Genomic DNA, 8,965 nt, shown 5'->3' on the forward strand with positions numbered 1-8,965 from the left:
TTCATATTTATGCACATTTATGTAACATGTCTTATAAGGAGTACTACTCACAATCCTAGATGAACTGGTCACAGATGACACCAGTTGTAAGCTCTAAACCTCAGAAAATGATGTAGTTTGCCAAAAATCAAAGTCAAGTTTCAAGTTCAGCACGAAATTTAACGAAAACTCGTAGACTATGCAAATGATTCTACTAATAACATGTTAATTAGCAAGGCTGAGGCATAAACGGATGCAAATGTAATGTCATCATTGAAATACTACCGTTCCGACTCAACCTATATGCTAAAATAAACGTGAAATTTTTTTGAATTTTTGAAATTGTTCAATTTTTATGGTAATTTATGTATATATAGAAAATTAAACAACAATGCAAACTGAAATGTAAACGTGCAACTGAAATGCAGTAAAACATATGCAAATGCGACGCAAAACCCTTCCCGAAACCAAATCACACAATGTCCCCATTGTGCAAAATCATATAATGAAATAAAAGAGAAATGGGAATTTGCGTTAAATAAATAAATAAGACGCGAAATAAGGACTCGGAAACTCACAAGACTTTAAGCGCAGTAAAAGGAAACCTCCCCAAACCAGCGTGAGCTAGGAGGTTTCAGTAGCCAGCAGTGCTACCAATAAGTACCTAAAAAGACAAACAATACCACGCATAAAATCGAGAAAACAATTATGAAACGCAAAAATTATGTGCAAAAATGAGAAAACGGAAGAAATCAGAAATTAAGCGGAGAGTAAAGTGAAAGGTATACTCCCTTGACTCCGCAAATTGATCAAACACAGCAGGGGAATGATCGAAAACAGGTACAGCAGCTCTGGGTGGTCGATCGACCACATCACTCAGTCGATCGACCACATCACTCAGTCGATCGACCAAAGTGAACAGCAACAGGGGCTTCTGGAATTCGCAGCCCGGTCGATCAACCATAGGAGGCAGTCGATCGACTGGAAAACCTGCTGTAACTTCCTGATTTCGTCTAATTAGCTCAATAAATTGAGCTATCAAGGTCTATAAACCTGCAATTATACACAATAACGCGCCCAAAATCGCACAAAACCCAAAGCAATAGTCTAAAATGTATAAAATCCTAAGCAAACTTAAAAGAGCGAACGTCTCGCGCACACGAAAAATGGTAAATAGTCTTAAAAAGCAATAAAATGTTTGGTTTATAAAGCATTTGATCAACTAGTAGTTGATCAAGAACGGCCACGGGATGGCCCACTTGGTCGGCTTCTGGCTACAAGAAGTAGCCTCAACAGTGCTCATCTTCTCAGTTGTACTCTTCTTAACTCCGACATCCGCAGAACTCAATGGATCAACAGCTTGATCATCCTCCCAAGCAATGACCTCTCCTGGCTCATCAAAGTCCAAGTCGGACTCCCTCACTTTGACTGACTCATCTTCAAGCTCCTCATCAGTGCCATAGCTAAGACATCCTAAGCCACCTCTTGAAACGACTGGCTCCGTCACAGCTGGAGCAACAAGCGGCTCTTCCTTCCCCAAACCAGCTCCTGCAATATCAGAAATAGACGAATCTTCCTCCAATTTGCTCCCAGTTTGGGGCGGAGGTGTCACAACATGAGTAGGCATAGAGACAGGTATATCAGGAAGTACAAAGTATGATTTCTTTTCAGAAACCGTATTACAAGTTGCAAGCCACATGGGGTCTTTCTTCTTAGCTTTCTGGGCAAAGACAATAGAATGCTTTCCCACTTTAAAGGTCAAAGTTCCTGAACCTATATCGATAACTGCACCAGCAGTGTGCAGAAATGGTCTACCTAGTATGATAGGTATGTGGGCATCCTCAGGCATATCTAGCACAACGAAGTCAACAGGGAAGAAAAACTTTCCTATTTGCACAGGAATGTCTTCTAAGACTCCTATTGGCTGGACCGCAGATCGGTCAGTCATCTGTACTGTCATGTCGGTGACTGCAAACCTAGTCAATTTCAGCTTCCTAGCTAGACTCAAAGGCATAACGTTAATGCTAGCTCCTAGGTCACATAATGCCTTCTCAATTGAGAAGGTACCAATATTACAAGGAACGGAAAAGCTACCTGGGTCAGCTAATTTATGTGGTGTAGTATGGGTCAAATAAGAGCAAGACTCTTCAGTTAGTGCGACAGTATGCACAGTTTTAAGTGACTTCTTTTTGGACAAAAGTTGTTTCATGAATTTCGTGTAAGCAGGCACTTGATTGACTAACTCAAGAAAAGGAACTTGTACATTTAAGCTACGAATAACCTTTTCAAACTTATTAAATTATACCTGTTCCTTCATCGGCACCAATCTTTCCGGATAAGGGGCTGTGAGAAGTAGCTTAGCCCTCTCCTCTAAATCTTTCATGCCGGCATCGGTGGACTTAGGCTGAAAGTCCACAACCTTTTCCTTGTTGTAGCTTGATCCCTCTTCAGACCGTCTCAAATGTGAACCATTAATCGACATAGGGTCGTATTTCGGAACCGGGACTGACCCATCAGTATTCGGGTCTTTCCTCAATACTTTCGGGGTGGTCGTACCTCGAAACAAGTGATCCCTCAAGTTATCAGGCATTGGAGGACGAAAAGAATCACCTACAGCAGCGCTGTCAGTCGATCGACCAGGTTGGTCAGTCGATCGACTGACTTCTACAGGAACAGAAGCTACTGTTTGTCGCAGACTGGTCGATCGGCTGGGTATGTCAGTCGATCGACTGACATACCTGGTAGATGCCTTTTTCTTGCTACTGTTTACCGCGGCTATGTTCTTGCTTGGTTCCGCCTCATCTTTTTCAGGGACATCCTCAACCATAACAGGCCCCTCAAGGGTGGACCCACTCCTCAAAGTGATAGCATTAAGGGTCTCTTTTTGATCAGTTTGTGTCGGTAAATGTCCCGGAGCTCGATTTTTATTCTTGCTAGCCAATTGAGCAATTTGGCTCTCTAGCATCTTCATCCCGGCCTCTTTAGCTTGAGACTCTTTCAGCAACAAATTCTTCAATTCAGTGAAATCGGAACCTTGGGATTGTTGCTGCTGCTGAGGAACATATGAAGGCTTTTGGTACTGCTGCTTCTTATGAGGGGGCACATAATTCTGCTGCTGCTGCTGCTGTGGTGGTTGAGTCGGATTCAAGACATTTTGGCTACTCCACCTCAAGTTCGGATGGACATTCGGCTCATAATAAGTGATTGTCTGCCTGTAATGTTGAAAGGCAGCACAAGACTCAAAGGGACTAGGACAATTTTCTGAAACATGTCCCTCAGCTCCACATCTTTTGCAGACGAAAGGACCGTCTGAAACAGCATTTACATGGTAAATCCCTCCTTTTGAAGCTCCTCCTAACTCGTACTTATCAAACCTTGCCGAGAGAGCTTCTAATGCAGCTACAGAAGGAGATTCAGCAGCTCTCCTTTGATTTCCTCTAGAATTCCCATACTCAGCTTTATGGGTGGCGAAGTCATCAATGATCTTCCACCCCTTAGTCTCTCCCATATTCTCCTGGAATCTGCCACTAGCTGCCGCATCCAGGATAGCCCTCTGATCGTCATAGAGCCCATTGTAGAACTGATTGCATAGGCTCCATTTCTCAAACCCATGATGCGGAATGGTTCGCACCAGCTTCTTGAAACGCACCCACGCCTCATGAAAGTTCTCATCATGACCCTGCTTAAAGCTCGTGATCTGAGCTCTAATGGCATTTGTCTTTGAGGCAGAGAAGTATTTCTTGTAGAATGCTAAGGCCAGAGAATTCCAGTCAGTGATCCCATTAGCAGCTCGATCCAGGTCTCTGTACCACTCTCTTGCAGCATCACGGAGTGAGAATATAAACATTGTCTCTTTCACCTGGTCCTGGGTCACACCGGTCGGTGGGGGTATAGAGCAGCAATAATCAATAAATATCTCCATATGCTTGGATGCATCTTCGTTTGCAGCTCCCCCGAATTGGTTCCTCTCAACCAAGTTGATATAAGAAGGCTTCGGTTCGAATTTTCTATCAGCTCCTGGTAATTCGAACCCCTTATATAGATTCGCAGCTGTCGGCTCCGAGTGACTGGCTATAGTTGCTTCTTCAGCCATCTCTAGAAAATCTGGAGAATTGACTATCTCAGCTGATGAATTAGAAACTGGAGACGAAGGCGGATCCTCCTCAAATAGAGCGTTCTCGTAGTAACTAGACAGAGTACTCAGCTCTTCCTCTGTCGACAATACCCTAGATGATCGCCTCAACTCGCGCAAAGTCTTCTCAATCTCAGGATTGAACGGTAGTAATTCACCACCCTGTGACCTGCGCATAAGAAGAAACTACAAAAAGAATATGAGAATAGTTTAAGGAACAAATGTCCCTTAAACTAAGAAACAGACTAAAAAAAAACAACTAAAAATTAGAACAATTGCCTCCCCGGCAACGGCGCCAAAATTTGATGCCTGTCGTTATGCACCAAAAATAATATTTATAATTTCCAACAACAACTATAGATAGCGGTAGCAGGGTCGAACCACAGAGAGGCAGATGCAATGATTAGTTGTCTAATTTCTAGTCTTTAGGGTAACAGATGTGTGGGGGTTTGCTTTGATTTGGTCTATAGCTAAAGGCAATGAAAAATAAATTAAACTAAAGAAATGTATTAAATCAAAAATAAATAAGGGTACTAGGATGGTCGGTTCACTATAGTTTCGGCGGCAGCATACTAAGTAGGTCTAAATCAAACACAAAAGGCGGGAAAACAAGAGGTCCTCTCGGTCTACTCTTAACAAGTAGCATCTTCCGATCTCGCTACGGGTCCCTAATATCACTAGTACTGACTCTCGCCATGAAAAGTGACTAATAACCTAAACTTTACCTATCTTTCGATCTCAGCATAGTTTAGTCATTTTAATTGGTGGTCTAACAACTTCCCCTATCTCTCGATCTAATGGGTCAGTCAAAACCTAAACATTCAACTAGTCGCGTGCACTCGATTCGTCAAATATAGAATTAAATCAATTAAAACGAAGGTAACACCTCACGTGGTCAGTCGATCGACTAGATATGGCGGTCGATCGACCAACACGCGATTTCAGGCCATATTAATTCTAATGCCGCCTAACTACAGATTCCCTACATCCTAGCACGAATAAATTAGCTACTCATGATTATTACGAAAACAACAACAAGATTGATGAAATAAACTACTGAATTCATGCTTGAATTAATAGAATAAAAGACTAGCATAAAACAATAATTATGGCTTCGGGAGATCTAACTTGCATTCCTATACTACGAATGGAAGCAACAAATTGAATAATAAAATAGAAGAATACCGTGTAAAGGCTTTGTAAAGGGAAGATCAGAACCGAATGCAAAACTGAAACTTTATTAAAGAACGAACTAAACTATGAATGTTGAATTGTATTTCGAACTGAATGATAAAACCTAGATGAAAACTGAATGACTATTCTGTAAACCTAGCTTACGTTATATAGAATACAACGTAGTTCTTATTCTAAAACCTAATGTACTATGGGCTTCAAATTCCTCGATCTTTTAATTCACGTCTGAATCACGGTCTGGTCGATCGACCTTGTTGCTCAGTCGATCGACCAACCTACGCTGAGCAGTAGCTTCTGATCTTCGTGCCTTGGTCGATCGACCAAAGGAATCAGTCGATCGACCACTGTAGCTGGTACTTTGCTTCAAAAACTTCGTGGATTAGTCTTTCGGGCCTCGAAATGCGCACCAAGCTTGTTCCTTGCGTAAATACTTCATGTCAAATGCAATGCAAGATACTCAGGGACGGATTTAGCTCAATATCTACTCATTTCCGCATAAATATGCAATATTACGTAAAAAATACGAAAGTAGACGAAATGGGGCAAATAGTAGCATAAACTACATAAATGAGCTCTGAAATGCGTGTAAAATGAGGTGTAAAACATCATATAAAAGACACGCATCATTTACTCACACTCATAAATACCATCATCCAACTGTCAACACTATCGAACTCACAAACATCATCATCCAACTTTCAATGCTATCAAAGTATTCTCCCATTCCTAAACATTGTACCACTACAAGCACGGCCATGACCTTTTAACAATATCGTAATGTGACTTTTAGTTAACTAGGCAAAATCAACCTGACCTGATTGACTAGACCCAAAAGGGTTGACCCGAAACACAAAATTGACTCGCACTACAGCACCGTAATGTGATCCTAAACCCGAACGTACCCGACCCAACCTAAACATGACACGAACTTTGTTAACACGAAACTAACACAATACGAAATGACCCGATCCGAAACCACCCAATCCTAAAATAACCCGGCAAAACATAACTCTAGTTGACCCAAAAAAACTTAAAATGACTAATTTGTAATCACACTTAATATTATTTACGTTAAAATAAAGAATCAATTGGTAATAATCCAAAGTGTAATTTCTTATCTCATAATCATTAAACCAAAATAACTCGACCCGTTTGATCCGGAAATGACCCAACCAACATACTCGAAGATGACTTGAAAACCGTAAAAAATCGGCTCGAACCGAACTAACCAAATAATGTGACAAACTCAACCTAGCCTAACCCGATCCGACCTAATTCGCCTGTTTGGCAGGTGTAGCCGTATAGGCTATTAAACTACTTCATACTTATGTTATGAACTATAAGGAGAAGTTAAAAAATCTTAATAAGTCGGATAATTTGTCTTTATTTATTCTTTATAATGATACATTCAAATTTAATAAGGTAACTTGCTTACTACACTAAATATTACTCCCTCATATTCTATATGATCTTCCACATTGGTTTTGGACCAAAATTTAGTGGAGTTGTAATATGTGGAGGAAAATGAAAGTAGGAGATAAAATGTGGGGTTACATGTTATAGTAACCACAAATAATAGACAAACAAGGAAAGTGGAAGATTTTTGTGAATTTTCCGCTTTAGAAAATGTGAAAGATGTTAGTGAATAGAAGGGAGTACTAAGTAACCACACAAAATTATGAAGATAATAATATTAGAAAAAACATTTGATAAGTGAAGAAACAAACTCGTAGTTATTAACAATGCACATTAATTAACTTCAAATAAATATTAGCAATAACGTATGTTTGTTATATATGCAGAATAAAACGCTAAATGTTAAACTTCATATATAAATTAGTACGATGAATGCTTTCGTTTTTCAACAACTAGCCCTACTTCTTTTGTATTTCTATTTTTAGGGCGCTGAATAATATTATCAGCACTAAAAATACAAATAATTAAATTAACTTTTCATCATGGAGTCAAAATCAATAACTATGGCTCTACTCATACTAATTCCATTTTTTATAATGGCAGAATACGGTTTTGCTCTTGAATCTGCTCCTACACCAAGTCCTACAACAATCGACGAATTCCAAAAATGTGTAACTAATTTAGGGACTTGTGGAGATGACATAGCTAAATATATATTTGCTAACGGAAAAAATATTTCAAAAGAATGTTGTAGCGCTTTGTTAAATGTTGGAGAGGATTGTCACGGTCTTCTAACAGAAGTGACGATAGTATACTTGCATCTTCAGAAGAAAGAAACACAAGCAGCTTGGGGTAAAAATGATGAAGTATGGCAACTTTGTAAGACATTTGGACATGTTGGTTATTAGGATACAAAAAAAATTTAAATTGTTGTTCAAAACACATATTGAATAATAAGTATGTTATTTAACATATTTGCATAATTGAAATTGTGTGGTTTGTGAAATTATTACTTCGTAATACTAAATTTCATATATTTGACATTACAATTGTTGGTTATTCCCCTTATCATAATAAAGACTTATATTTTATTTACGTTTTTTTAGCATTCGCATTAGTCTTATTTTATAACATCCGGTTTTGAAAGTTTTAGCTTTCATTGTCCCTTAAATTAGTTTTCGTACACATATTCTCTAGTTTTGTTTCGATTGAATTTCGTATAAAATGTAAACTCCATTTGATCTATATTTGTTTCACCAAGTATTTAATCTGTCAAATATTTTATCATTAATGTTGGTCACTGAAATATTACGAATATTATTAAATCACAAGAAGAACGCTAACATTACATAATCAATGTCTGCACAAATATAAAAATAATGAAGTGATATTATTTAATGTTTAAAACAAATTTTAAATTATATGAATGAATTGAAATTGTAAATTTAAATAATTATATATCCAGATTGGGAATTCATCGACATTTTAACTTTGTTGATTTATATCGGGAGAAATTTAAAAAGAAACGGATTGCTTTTACATCTAATATTGATATATATGATATAAAGATTTAATCTTATTAGTTGATATCCACGATTTTGATCACATGGGAACTCTTGAGTTATGTACAAATATAAATTTTCTCAAGTAATTTATAATTATTTCCAGAACTCGGTAATATTTCAAACAAACGAAATGCAAAATATGGTATAAATGTTGCTTAACTTCTGCCATATATTATACAATTTAATATATAATATATGGGCTTGTTGTACAGTGCTACTTTACAACAGGTTGTAGGATCCTATTTGTGTATATTTTATGTAGAATGAAAGAAATGACAAACTGTTTGCTTGTTACTTACTAGTTTAGACCCCGAGCAATAAATGCACGGTATATATAGTAATTTTTTATAAATAAATTACTAATAAAATAGTGATTCTTCATTAAATGTTCATCTTTCTCATAATTGTAGATACGTGCCTCTTATATAGTCTTTTTAAGCCATTTATGCGCGTATTTCTATGCGATTCTCGTAGTTTTATATTGCGAAATACCCCGAATAATCTACTTTGGTTTGTTTTGTCTAATTGGCAGGAACGGAACCGAAAGTAGCGGAATCATACCTTTTGTTGCCCTTTAGCCTGCATTTATGGAGATGGAAGAATTGGAGCGGAATTACTACTGCCTCGGGAAGCGTGAAGTGGTCTCAGAAGTTAAATCAACGAGCAAGGAGCTGGTTCA

The 8,965-nt window shown here is 38.1% G+C and overlaps 1 non-coding gene across 1 annotated transcript; it reads left to right on the forward strand.

The window, feature by feature from the left end:
- The first annotated feature begins 3,584 nt into the window (after positions 1-3,584).
- LOC141621245 (small nucleolar RNA R71) lies at positions 3,585-3,691 on the forward strand. Its single transcript, XR_012532167.1, has one exon. It is a non-coding gene; the product is annotated as a small nucleolar RNA R71 (small nucleolar RNA).
- Positions 3,692-8,965: the final 5,274 nt, after the last annotated feature.

This window comes from Silene latifolia, chromosome 1 (assembly GCF_048544455.1).
Source record: "Silene latifolia isolate original U9 population chromosome 1, ASM4854445v1, whole genome shotgun sequence".
Lineage (NCBI taxonomy): Eukaryota > Viridiplantae > Streptophyta > Magnoliopsida > Caryophyllales > Caryophyllaceae > Silene > Silene latifolia.